We start from the raw sequence: 14714 nt of genomic DNA on the forward strand, positions 1-14714 counted from the left end.
CAGTAAAACACATCATTAGATTCATGAGATTTTAAGAAAAAATAAGCATTTTTGGCTGTAAGATATAAATTATCCAATCTTATAAATCAACTTCATTTTATACTTTCCCAAATGCACTATATCCTTATTCACTTTAATCTCGTCAATCCATTACAGACTGCAAGTATGTTAAAAAGATGCTACAGTCACTTTTTGATGATTTATATTTTCAGGATTTGTTTTCTATTTTTATGATATTTTTAATTTCATGAATAAATGTTCATAATAGTTATGTATTTGCATCAATAAATGTTCATTCATTAATAATATTAGTTCATAATGTCAACAGTAAAAAATTAATCTTTGTTCAGTTAATACATTAACCTTGAATTCCACCTATATCAGAATGGCACCTCAGCTTTATTATAATTATTACCATTGTCCTAATCATTACCAGTATCACTGTTTTCAATTTGCTTTATGTTTCCTTATTCATTAATTTTTTTTCTTACATATTTGAGAGGAAGAGAGACAGACAGACGTAGACACAGACAGTGCTCCCTTCTACTGGTTCAGTCCTCACATGTCTGCAATGGCCAGGGCCAGAGCCAGAGCCAGAGCTAGGAACGAGGAACTCCAGCCAGGTCTCCCACAACAGCTGAGCCATCACCATGGGCTCCCAGGGTCAGCATCTGCAGGAAGCTGGAGTCAGGAGCTAGAGATGGGCAGGAGTCAGGAGCTAGAGTGTAGGCCATGGGTAACTTAGCTGCTAGGCTATGCTCTTACTGACCTTGACTTCCTTTCAGACTGTTTCTCTTTAAGATGCCTTAGGAGGATACTAAAGCATTTGCATGAATGTTTCTAGCCAATAAACCTAGTTTCCTATCATTTTGTTCTAGATTTTCTGTTTCTAGCTTTGCTTGCTCTCTTGTTTTCTTCTTTCCTTCACTGCATTCTCTTGGTGGAGCAGATCAGTCTCTCATCTCTTCCACGGGAAGGACTGCTTGATTGCAGGCTCAGCCTGGGACTTGCTTGGATAGATTGGGCTTGAATTTGCATAATGAGCTTTCTCTTGATATTTTTTTTTTTTTTTTTTTTTTTTTTTTTTTTTTTGCCAGAAGAAACAAAAACAAACATGCCTGCATTAGCCCGCTGGTCTCAGGAGGCAGAAGAGAGACAGGTGGTACCCACTGACCACGTCTCCACAGGCCAGCCTGGGATCGAGCCCACTGCCAGGTACCTGGGGGAGTGCAGCCGGGATGAGCAGAGCCACTCCACTGAACCCAGCCAGCCTGTTAACTTGTGCACTTTATGGTGCTTATTGTTGCACACACTGAGAGTTTGTGGAGTTTGTTGATGTTATCTCTCGTTTTTTCTTATTATGCATATATCCCTATATATATATAGAGAGAGAGAGCAAACAAATGGTACAACCATAAACCTGGGTGTTGTGGCAAACACTCTTTTTTTTTTAAATTTATTTAATGAGCATAAATTTCCAAAGTACAGCTTATGGACCACAATAGCCTCCTCCCCCCCACCCCGTGTCTTCCCTCCCATCCACAACGCTCCCCTCTCCCACTCCCTCTCCCCTTCCCCTTCACATCACGATTAATTTTCAATTATCTTTATATATAGAAGATCAATTTAGCATATGTTAAGTAAAGATTTCCACATTTTGCTCCCACACAGAAACACAAAGTGTAAAATACTATTTGAGTACTAGTTATAGCATTGATTAAACACCTAAGAGTAATTGTGTATTAATTACAGAGCTCAACCAATAGTTTTAAGTAGAATATAAAATGCATCTTTTGTATTGTTGTGGCTTCCCCCCACCGACCTCCCTCCCGTGGCCCTCCCCTCACCCACTTCCTCTCCCATCCCGCCCTTCATCACGTTTCATTTTCGGTTACCTTCCTATACCGAAGATCAATTTAGTATATACTAAGCAGGGATTTCAACAGGTTGCACTCACACAACCAAACCCGGTATAGGGTATTGTTCGACTAGTAGTGTTGTTTTTGAGTTTCATAGATAAACATATTAAGGACAGAGATCCTGCGTGGGGAGCATGAACCCAGTGACTCCCGTTGTTGATTTAACAATTGGCACTCTTATTTATGACGTCAGCAATCACCCGAGACTCTTGCTATGAGCTGTCTAGGCTATGGAAGCCCCTTGAGTTCACAACTCTGAATTTGTTTAGTCAAGGCCATATCACAGTGGAGGTTCCTTCCTCCCTTCAGAGAAAGGCGCCTCTCTCCTTGATGGCCTGATCCTTCTGTTGGGGTGTTGTTCACCAGGATCCTTCATTTAGATTGTTTTTTGCCACCGTGTCATGGCTTTCCATGCCTGCGAGACTCTCATGGACCTTTTAGTCAGATCCGAATGTCCCAAGGGTTGATTCTGAGGCAGGAGGTGGCAAACACTCTTAATAACGGTCTTCTCGGGGCTGATGCTGTGGCTCACTTGGCTAATCCTCCACCTGCGGCGCCGGCATCCCATATGGGTGCCAGGTTCTAGTACCGGTTGCTCCTCTTCCAGTCCAGCTCTCTGCTGTAGCCCAGGAGGGCAGTGGAGGATGGCCCAAGTGCTTGGGTGCCTGCACCCGCGTTGGAGACCAGGAAAGAAGCTCCTGGCTCCTGGCTTCAGATTGGCACAGTGCTGGCCGTAGCGGCCATTTGAGGGGTGAACCAACAGAAGGAAGACCTTTCTCTCTGTCTCTCTCTCTCTCTCACTAACTCTATGTGTCAAATAAAAATTTTTTTAAAAATTGTCTTCTCAATAATCATTCTACCTCCTTTTACTCTTGATAGCTCACCATTACAGAGGCTGATCCAATTTGACCAAAGAAACCTAAGTGGAAGCCTACTGGATCTTCTAGGAAAGATTTTTCATCCTTGATAAAGAGATGAGAGAAGCAAGCATTTGGCCTGGTGGTTAAGATGCCACTGGGGTTGCCCACCTCCCATATTACAGTGCTGGGGTTTGAATCCTGGCCCCACTCCCAGTTCCAGCTTCCTGTTAATGCACACTCTGAGAAGTAGCAGGTAATCATTCAAGTGCCACCCACCCAGATACCTCCCAGGTCTCAGTTTCAGCCTGGCCCAGCTCCAGCTGTTGGAAGCATCTGTGGAGTGAACTAGTAGACAGGAGATATCTCTCTCTCTCTCTCTCGTCTCATATTCTGTGTGTGTGTGCTTCTCAAATAAATAAAATTTACGAAGATAAAGAATTTTCAACGAAACTTTACTCGCGATATCTGTTTCCCCACTCTACGTACATTACCCTAGTTCCAGCCTTTCGAAGGTTCTGGTAAGAATATGATGTTGACCACTGTCCTGGTCAGCTTGGTCCCAGTCAGCTTGTGGCCTGAGGTGAAAGGGCTCAGAATGAGCAGCTGTCATGGTATTGGTAACCCACAGAGCCAACCCTGAGATACTTGCTGTAGGATTGTCTTATGGTAAGAATATGAAATGTCTTTATGGTTAAAGCTTTTGCCAGTTTGTCTCCTGTAGCTTATTAGAGAATTGTAATTAAAACAGGAACGAAATAACCTAATCTCCTAACTTGTAATTTATAACTTTATAGACTTTTTCCGGAATCTCATTATCCACCAATTTCTGTTGATTTTCAAAATGATCAAATGATCAACCTAATTTGCCTTTTTTTTTTTTTTTTGACAGGCAGAGTGGACAGTGAGAGAGAGAGACAGAGAGAAAGGTCTTCCTTTGCCTTTGGTTCACCCTCCAATGGCTGCCACGGCTGGCGCGCTGCGGCCGGCGCCCCACGCTGATCCGATGGCAGGAGCCAGGTACTTATCCTGGTCTCCCATGGGGTGCAGGGCCCAAGCACTTGGGCCATCCTCCACTGTACTCCCTGGCCACAGCAGAGAGCTGGCCTGGAAGAGGGGCAACTGGGAAAGAATCCGGCGCCCTGACCGGAACTAGAACCCGGTGTGCCAGCGCCGCAAGGCAGAGGATTAGCCTAGTGAGCAGCGGCGCTGGCCCTAATTTGCTTATTTCTTGTTAAATTTCAGACTTCTAAATGTATAATCTGAACAATAAATGTTATGTAGAGTCTTCTCCTTCATTGTCCAAAGTAGCCTCTGCCTCTTCTATGGAGAGTGGGAGGGACCAGGTCCTGAGATATTGGCTGATTGTAACAAGTAGAACAGTGTGCTTGTTGTCCTTAGATTCCTCATTTGGACCATATCTTTGTTCTTTACTCAACTGTGGTTTCTGATCCAGAACATTCTGGAACAACAGGTAGGGTTGCAAGGACAGCTTCTGCCTCCTCGAGCTGATTATAGGAAAATGAAATCCCTTTAAGGATGAGCAGTGCCTGCATTTAATCCCTGGCTTGTTTTTCTATCACTCAGTCTTCTGCTGTACTGCTTATCAGTCTGGTGAACCCTGGTGGGGCCTCTGGTTAGCCCTGTGCATCTCCCCCATTCATGAGAACCTATGGGACAGGGATGGGGTATGGCAAATGAGGCACTTCTCTTGAACACAACATTTAATTGAAAACTAATAATCTTGGTAATCAAGATAAATAATGTTTAAATGCAATATGCTTTAAAACCCAAAATTAATGCAAACAAGTCCATGATGATCAAAGTATCAAAGTTTTAACTAATGACAGGATCTGACCCACGCATCCATGACATAGCTTCCTTTGCCTCACCCTAACTCTAGTCATTGGACAATCTCTCACTGTGCCCTATGCTTACCTATGCCACTCAATCTCACCTCTGACATGTGACCCATTCCTGGGGCTGATTCCTGTAAAAACCTAGATAGCAAAGATAAGGAGTTGGCTTCTCCTATCAGTTCACCCTGTCTCTTAAGATCAAGTACATAACCTACAGGTTTCATCAATGCATTGTCTTTTCATGTAATCCATTGGTCCTATCTCAAGAGTGAAATGAGCTGGAAAAGTCATCTGTAACCCCAGGCCACTTCATCCCAGTTTTCTAGATGTTGTGTGGAGTTGTAGGGGCTTTTGACCTTAGCAATGGATATAGCTTTGCTTCTCATTTAGCAGGTTAGGTATGTGCTGGAGAGGAAAAACAGAATATCCCTTTATAACCTCCTTCCTCTTTTAATCTCTTAGAGATTAATTTTCATACACTGTTCTCCTGCCCTTGTACTTTCATATCATATCCAATTTGACTAATCCAACCATTTGCCAATCAGCAAGAATATTAAGCAATGAGCAGCCAGATTAAAATGTCCCAGATTTAAAAATCACCATAAGATGTTTAAATCACATAACCCTTGTACCATTTTTAATTGTAATACCTACAGAGGAATCACTACAGCATATTACTGTACTTATTCCAGTCCTGTACCAAGTATAGGCTTAATTTTATGCCAAACTTTGGAATAGGGGAAAGAGACAGCAAACTTAAAGCCAAGGGAGAATAAAAGAACAGCTTCATCATTTGCACTTGGGTGAGATGCCAGCTCACCTGTGCCCATAGCCCAGCATCTACCACTGCTGCAGTTTTTATTTGTCTACATCCTGGAGGACAAAACCCATCCTTGGTGCAGGTCACCTCCCGCATGCTGATGCTGGCATTTAAAATAGTTTGTCTCCTTTCAAGGACATTAGCAAGAGTGACCCCACTAGTTTTCAGGTCTTTCTCAGGAAAATTAGAAAACCTTGATTTTTCCCTTATATGTTCTCCTCGCTCTTGATTTCCTGACAGCAGAAAATTCAATTGTGTGTGGGCTTTCCTTCACGTAAAAGGCAAATAAGTAAATTTCATGGCCTGTCTTTCTCATAATCTTTTCATCTTCCTCTGATCTTTCCCACATACTTCTCCCACACATCTGCAGTATGGGGGTTTTCTTTGCCATCAGCTTTTCCAAGCCTGTGTTCTCAGGGGCAAGGGAAACACATAATGATTCCTTCCATGTGTTCACTGAAGATGAATCATCCAAAAAAAAAAGGAAAAAGAAAAGAAAAGAAAAGAAAAGAAAAGAAAAGAAAAGAAAAGAAAAGAAAAGGAAGAGACGAGAGCCCTGTCCCAGAGTCCCAGACCCAGAAGGGAGATTAGATAAACCATCCACTCATAGGAGTCACACTGTGTCCTCCAGCCCCCACCTCCGCAGGTTTTCAATCCTGGCTGCACCTGAGATTCATCTGGGACACTCTTAAAATCTACCAATACCCAGACAATCTCCTAGGCCAAATTAAGTAAGAATTTCTAGAGTGTTCCATTTAGTTGTATATTTCCCAAGTTATTCTAATGCACAGTCAGAGTTGAGAACAATTGTCTTGGTATGCCAGACCAGTGGGACCTCCTCAGAAAGCTGTGTTCTCCTGAATCAGATGAGAAATTCTGCCTCCTTAAAGTGGAATGAGATGAGCAACTTTGAGTGCTGCCTACATCTCTTCAACTCTGCATTAGTGGCAAGGGAGTGCATCCTACAAATGTATTTCTTGAGTGTTGGAATATTTAAGAATGTATATAAATGCGTGCACACCATTTGTGCATTGTGTGCATAATGTTGTTGGAAATAAAGCCCAACAACTCTGAAGAAGGAAGCAGAGTACAAATGTTGATTTTTGATGACACAAAGATGGGCAAATAACTGCCCAAACTTCATTAAAAATATTATTGTGAACAGAATAAAAAATTAAAAGTATAGGTTGCCCATTCTTCATTACTGACTTTAAAGATTACAGAATAAAAAATTAAACATATAGGTTGCCCATTCTTCATTACTGACTTTAAAGATTATCATTAATTCTAGTTTTATCCAAGTTTGCTGTTCCTTCTTTTGGGAAAAATTCAGTGACTGCTCTTTGTTGAATGTGGCCCTAAATAATGTTGATGGCACAAGTCCCGTGGGATTCTAAATGGATGACTTCTGTCTGCTGCTCCCGAGGGGACAGATAATCACTTTCTCATTAATAAAGTATTTTCTACTTTTAAGGAGTACATTCGTTGAGATGGCTTGGGATTTCTCTTTGAACTTCCCTTTTAGAAAAGATGTAGAAAATAAGCCAGTCCCCAAAAGACAGATATATGGTTTCCCTGATCTGAGGTAACAGAGTACCTGAAATGCAATGTATTGGAGTGAAATAGACCTTTTGAGATTTGATGATTGTTTACAGTCCTTGTCTCCTCCATTGAGGAACAGTGCTATTTTTTTTTTCTCTCACTTCAATCTATTTGTTGAATCTTTTACTTAGTGTAGGGTTAACTATATGATATTAAGTAAACAAAAAATAGATCTTCGAAAAAATCAAGAGTGGGAATGTGAGAGGGAGGAAGAGGAAGGGTTGGAGCATGGGCAGGATGGAGGATGGGGGGGAGTGTCAAGATGTTCCTAAGTCTCTATACATGAAATACATGAAACTTGCATAACTTAAATAAAAATGTTTTTAAAAAAGAAAGATGTGCAAAGTGACCTCACTAGAGGTAATGACTAAATTTAGATAACATCTACAAGCTCAGACCTCCAGCATCTCTGCAATATTTTAATGTTAATTTTATTTATTGAGGGAGAGAATCTTCCATCAACTGGCTCACTTCCCAAGTGCATGCAAAAGCTGGGCTGGGCCAAGCCAAACTCAGTCTGAGTCTCCTAATGAGTGGCTGGAACCAAAGTACTTGAGCCATCACCTGCCGCCTCCTAGAATGTGTATTAACAGGAAGCTGGATTGGAAACGGGGCTGGGACTCAATCCCAGGCACTCCTCTGTGTTGTGGGCATCTCAAGCAGAGATTTAACTGACAAACAGTACCTTTATCTCTACAATATTTTAATTGCCCCTGAAACCCGTCTTATCACTGGTTGCTTTCTTTCTATTCAAAGGTATGGGTAGGCATTTGTCACAACAATTAAGATGCCATTTGGGAAACACATGCATCCCATATTGGAGTGTACCAATATTGGAAACTACAGTGTCATACACAAGATATAATCATGGGTATGAGGAGTATTTTTTAAAATGGATGTTATTAGGGCTGGTGCTGTGGCACAGTGGGTTAAACCACCACCTATAGCACCACCAGCTTCCCATATAGGTGCTGGTTCAAGTCCTGGCTACTCCACTTCTGATTCTGCTCCCTGCTAATGCACCTGGGAAAAGTAGCAGAAGATGGCCCAAGTGTTTGGGCCCCTGCCACCCATGTGAAGAATCTCCTGGCTCCTGGCTTTGGCCTGGCCAAGCCCTAGCCATTGCAGCCATTTGGGGAGTAAAACAGTAGATAGAAGATCTATCTTTTCTCTTCTTCCCTCTCTCTAACTCTGGCTTTCAAATAAATAAATAAAAATAATAAATCTTTGAAATAAGTGGATGGTGGCCAGCATTGCAGCGTAGCAAGTAAAGCTGCCGCCTGCAGCACTGGCACCCCTATGGGCACCAGTTCACGTTGTGACTGTTCACTTCTGATCCAGCTCCCTGCTAATGGCCTGGGAAAAGCAGCAAAGAATGGTCCAATTATTTGGATTCCTGTCAGCCACGTGGGAAACCGAGAGGAACCTCCTAGTTCCTTGTTTTGGCCTGGCCCAGCCCTGGCCATTGTGGCCATGTAGGGAGTGAACCAGCAGATGGAAGATGTCTCTTTCTGTCTCTCCCTCGCTTTCAGTAACTCTTTCAAAAAAATTTTTTTTAAAAAAGGATGGTATACTGAAAAATATAAATTACTGACATCAATATAATGTTGTCAAATTAGTCTTTCTAAAGCGTCTTATTTTTATACCACATTTTTTCAATCTTTTAAAAAGCAACAAGAAACAAACTTCAGGAGAGTCTCATACAATATGAACTCAGCATTTAAAAGGGAAAATTTTGTTTTATAGATGTAGCATAACTGTGTAAACAAACCTAGTTAAAGTAGCTGAAATGGAAAACCAGCTTCAGAATCTTTTTGTGAAAAAAGGTTATCATGTTGAATTCGTTGCTAATATCTGCAGTTTTTAAGAATAATACACCATGATCAAGCTGCATTCATCTTTAGAATGCAAAATTTACTATATGATTCACTACATTAATAGGTTGAAAAGGAAATTAAGTTTGATCATTATAAATTGTGAAAATGATGCACATATGATAGAGAATAACACACAACTATGAATGATAATTGTCGGTAGGGTTTAGTGTGTCCTTTGGATTGCAGCATTTCTAACTTCCAGGTGAGTGCCTGGTCCTGAGGAGTGACACAACCAGTGCCCTTGAAAGGAGGAGCAGGTTTCAGCTCCCTTCACTTGCCATCTTCCACTTCCACCTTTTCCTACCTCAACTTCCAAATGCATGATAACGAATTAAGAGCTAGGCTCCAAATGTTGGGATGAAAAACATGCTGGAATTGGGACCTGTGTGTGTGTGTGTGTAAGAGAGAGAGAGAGAAAGAGAACTTAATTGATCAAATTGATCTTTTTTTCTTGGTAAAAAAGAACTCCTAACCTTCATGAAAAGAGACAGATATTAAGCCATGAATAGATATATAAAAACTCAAAATATGAGCAGAACAAGCAGGTAAATTTGCATCAAATCCTGTTTAGTTTACATATACCTGTCATGTGATAATAATTAAGGAGAATTCTATCATTTCAGAGTACGGAGGGAGAAAGAGTGTTGCTAGTGCAACCTGACAAGCCAACGGTTAGCAAGAAAAGGCCCAGGACCCTGCTGGTGTCATCATCTCAGAGATGTGCTGAGCATGCAGTAGGGAAATCTTTGGGGGGCTGGAGGGACCCAAACCTGTTGCTGTCTCTCCTTATAGGGCAGCAAAAGAATCCAGCTTAGTAAATAAAGAAACAAGCAGACTGTTTGGACCAGATGGTCTGGGCTGTGTTACCAGCCGTTCATAGGACTTGTGTGGGAAGGACAATGGCCTAGCACTTGAAGACACGGGGGCTGGGCATGTCAGAGACCCTCCTGCAGAGCAAGAAAAGATTCTGGCCATATGCTAGGCTGACTTTGGGTACAATTCCTTCTACTAGAGAAAAGGAGGAATGCCCCTATGTGCAGCAACTTTGTTGTCCTAGCAACACAGAATGAACTCTGGGAAGACTTTTAGATGATTTTTCTCTTTGCACTGTAGTAATTAGAAGGATTTTTAATATTTCCTCTCAAGCTAAAGAATTTTTTATCACAAACTGATGAACCAACAGGGAATTCGTTGTTTGATATTAATTTTTTAATAAATCAAACAAACAAGTTTGAGAGTCATTAAATTTAACCAGTTTTAGGCAAAAACAAAGTTTGCCACTATGGCACATAGATAATTCGCTAAATAATTAATAAAAAAGATAAAGGACTCTATGTCTCTGATGTAAATATTAGGAGACAGATCAGTGAAAGTGAATAAAAAATCCTGAAACAGATGTCAGAATAGCTAAGAACTTAGTATATGTTAAAAACAGCATTTCACATTGGTGGCAAGATTGTTTAATAAACATGCTAGGATGAATGGTTAATAGTGAAAAAATAATAAGTTAGGTTTCTGATGAATTTAAGATAACTATTGGGAAATTAAATCATAAATAAATCAGAAGAATGTATAGATAAACAAATATAAGATTTTCAGGTAGGGAAGAATGTTTTGAGCATACACACACACACAAAAAACAAATCACGAAGAAATACATTATGTGGCCATGTAATTAACACTTTTATTCATCACAAAATGTCAAAATTAAAAACAAATAGGAAGGTGGTAGGAAAAATGTATTAGCCTTCTGTGTAAAGCACTCTTATAAATTCATATTAGTATGAAAATTGAAAATGTGAACAAAGGATAATGGAAAAGCAATTCATAAAAGAATAAATTCAGATAGACACCAAGCATATGAAAAAGGATTTAACCACATTTAAAATTATGAAAACATGCATTGTAATGAAAACAAGAAATCTTTTTATGCATTTCATATTGGCAAAAATTAATGAATATATTTTCAGCCCCAGGACTGGCTAAGGCAGGGTCTGCAGACACAAAGCAGATGTGCTTCCAAACTTCCCCCCTTCGCTGAGGTTCGACACCACCCATTGACCTTGGCGTTCTTTGCTGGTGTACCCACATGTGGTCCTGCCCTCCTTCTCAAGAAGTAGTACCAGGGGACCAGTACTAATGAATTAATGCTGGTAGTCCAGATGGACTCTGATGGACACTTTTGAGCTACAGTTTGACAAAAATGATGCTATTCCACATAGTTAGTCCTTGGCAACCTGGTCCAATAATAGAATTATTTTTTAAAAACAAGCTATAATGATTCTATCCCTCAGCAAGAATCCTTTCTATGAAAATAACCCTCCTTCCCTTAGAAAGCATCCTTCCAGATCAGCCTCAACCTGCTCCAGGAGCCGCTCAGCTTCATCAAGGTCCTCCAGTGGACTGCTACCATCTTTACTTTCATCCCCTGTGGAGGTTTTAAGGGCAAAACAGAGGTGCCAGTGCCAGTCCTTCTCAGGTTCCTGACACTAAAACGGTTACAGCTACTTAGGGTTATCTGGCCAGGGTTAACCATTTCAGGCAGCTCCAAATGTAACTGTGAGTGATGTGAGTTGGGAAAGTCACGTCCTCACCGGCGATTCCTCTTCTTGGGCACAGTTCTATGTTACGTTTGCAGTCTTCATGTTCTTGTACTGCGTCGCTGCCCTGCTGTAGGTTGGTTAAAGGAACCTATATCAAGATAGTCACACACTTCCCATGGTTGATTTTGCTGTTACTCTTGTTGCCATTTTGTTGTGGCTGGTGACCCTTCACCTGGACTAAAGCTCTTATGGATATTAAGGTAGCTGCTGGCCACCATATTGTTCAGGAACTTCTGTCTTGTAGACAGCAAGAAGTGCATTGATATTTTGGTTCAGTGACTGGTATAGGATCCCTAAACGTATCTGTGAATTTTGAGCCTCTGGACATGATACTTTGGGGAGGAATTGTGTGCTTTGTATACCAGGAGACCAGTTTACACAGTCCATCAAATATTTCTACTGCCCATGGCCAAGGTGTTCTATCTCTTGCGGGAATATAATTCAAGGGAGAAATGCACTGTGGGAAATGTGTGTCTGTGCTATGACTTGTTGCCAACATCTTGATAAGCATTATTAGTTTCTAATAAAAGTCATGGCTTTCTCAAAAAATTGGTGGGTTTTCAATTTTGCTGTGTTGCATAAAGCCTGTAGCTTTCCTCAAAGTGTAAGCTGTAAATGTATTCTCACATGTGAATTTGAAAGTATTATGAGATGATACACCTTTTTAAATGAGCAGTAAGTTGTTTGCTTTCTAAAGTGTTTATATCTTAAGCCTTAACATATATCTTCATTCAGAAAAATTGTATCATAATAGCAAGAAAACTCTATATTTGGGATATACACTACTCTAAGTTTGTACAGATCATATGCTCAAGATCTGTCTGTTTAAGAAAGCCTAGATTATAAAAGTTGTATTTAGAAAAAACATATTTAGTTCAAAATTTATATCTGAGCATTGCTCATGTTTTAAAAATGTAATTGAAAATACTGGGTATATGCTTTATTTCTATTTTTCTACGTGTACTTAATAGGTATACTGTACTTAATAGGTATACTAAAATTGAGTTGGGAGCAGGGATTTGGAAATCTCTAATAGATGTGTAGTTCATTTAGTAATTCTGTTGCATGATGTATAAGCTTACATTAAACCAGCGGCTTAAGAGGAATTAAAAGATAATGTGTGTTTTCCATGAACTTCTTTGAAGTACCTTTATGTATTAGCAGAAAGAACACGGTTCACCTAGACAGCTTCGTATGTCTGGGCATTATTCTTGTTCACATTTGTTTGCTGTTCTTTGTCACTCATGCTGTATAAACATAGATCAAAACCTAGTCTTCTTGAAAGTAGAGAAAAATAGGCCACTTTTTTTTGGCAGACTCTCTGTAGGGGGTTAAAAAATTAAGATTAAATTTTATTTTTGAAACGCTTTAAATCTAGAGTCAATGGAGTTGCTGTCTTGTGTTTAGCATTGATATTGTGACAATGAATATGATTTAGAATTCAAAAAAAGTAACATGTTTGAACCACTGGAACCAAACTGAACATGTAATAGGAGAATGGTTAGATAGATCCCATTGAAATGGGAGGGATACGAAAGTATACATGCTCACAGAATATGAATTTTTATAAAAATTATGCACATAGAAAAGATGATGAAAAGAAGCATACAAATAAACAATAATGTTTATCTAAAGGTATTCCAATCATTATTGTTATTACATTTATTTTAAGCTACAGAATATAAAAATAAACTTGTCTATATCCAAATAGATGAACATTATAAAATGTCCATCAGTGATGTCTTATGGTTAAATAATTTAATGTTATAAACCTCCTAAAGTGTCTATGTTTAACATAATGATTTTTTCAAATTTTGATCTCATGTCTATAGCATTGTTTTTGATTATCTATTGTGTACAACTTGTCCTAAGACATGATGATTTTTTTTTTTTTGACAGGCAGAGTGGACAGTGAGAGAGAGAGACAGAGAGAAAGGTCTTCCTTTGCCATTGGTTCACCCTCCAATGGTCGCCGCGGCCAGCGTGCTGAGGCTGGCGCACCGCGCTGATCTGATGGCAGGAGCCAGGTGCTTCTCCTGGTCTCCCATGGGGTGCAGGGCCCAAGCACTTGGGCCATCCTCCACTGCACTCCCGGGCCATAGCAGAGAGCTGGCCTGGAAGAGGGGCAACCGGGACAGAATCTGGCGCCCCGACCGGGACTAGAACCCGGTGTGCTGGCGCTGCAAGGTGGAGGATTAGCCTATTGAGCCGCGGCGCCGGCCTAGACATGATGATTTAAAAGGACAATGTAGTCTTACTTTTCACTATTCTTTGGGTTAGCTGGGATCACTTGGATTGTCCTCATTTGGGATTTCTCATGGGAATGCAATTAGACAGAGGCTGTGTGTGGGGTTGCCTAGAGGCTCCGTTGGCAGGATGTCCAAATGACTGCTTCATTTCCATTACATAACTCAGGGCATCTCCATGTGGTTCTCCATCCAAGAGAATAGCCTAGACTATTTGTGTGGTGGCTCATGGTTCCAAGTCAGGAGACAGAAGCTGCTGGGTCTGTTATGAAGGATAACTGAGACTGGTGTGGCATCACTTCTGCCACATTCTAATGGCAAATGCTGTCATGAGGCCAATTAGGATTCAGAGGTGGAGAAATTCCACGTGGAGGAACAAGGTCATATTGCAGAATAACATATGGAATAGAAAATATAATATCATCGCAAACCACATTGGAAAATATACTCTGCCACTATTGGCAGCAAATTGGGCACTTCGAGGAATCTGCTTCCGGAAATTCAATTTACTGGCCCCACATCCAAGCATTCTGTGTCTTCAAAGTGCTTTATTGTGCACAATGTCTCTTAACCAGCTATAAAGTCTTTTTTTTAAAAAAGGAATTTCTCTCTTGTTTCTCTACTTGCTAAAGACCCAATTGTCAGTAGCTTAATTTATCCCTAAGGGAATCATTTTTGTTCTTGATTTACAATGTTAGTGGACTTGAAAATTTATAATGAAGCAACATACTGCACTGACTGACTTCTGTTCATCCTGTTAAGTTGTACCTTGGTTTCCTTTTCCCAGATGTTTCTTATACTTGATTTGTGTAACAGTATTCAGACTAGGAAACCATTCTACATTGAAATAATGCACCAAACATACCCACATTTATTTTCCATATCCTTGGCTCTTTCTAGATCTGCCTTGTAATTTCCAGCATGCTTAATG

General features: G+C 40.4%; 1 pseudogene; it reads left to right on the forward strand.

The window, feature by feature from the left end:
• The first annotated feature begins 1114 nt into the window (after positions 1-1114).
• LOC100354491 (synaptophysin-like protein 1) lies at positions 1115-11977 on the forward strand (annotated as a pseudogene).
• The last annotated feature ends 2737 nt before the right edge of the window (positions 11978-14714 follow it).

Source organism: Oryctolagus cuniculus, chromosome 1 (genome assembly GCF_964237555.1).
Source record: "Oryctolagus cuniculus chromosome 1, mOryCun1.1, whole genome shotgun sequence".
In the NCBI taxonomy this organism is placed as follows: Eukaryota; Metazoa; Chordata; class Mammalia; order Lagomorpha; family Leporidae; genus Oryctolagus; species Oryctolagus cuniculus.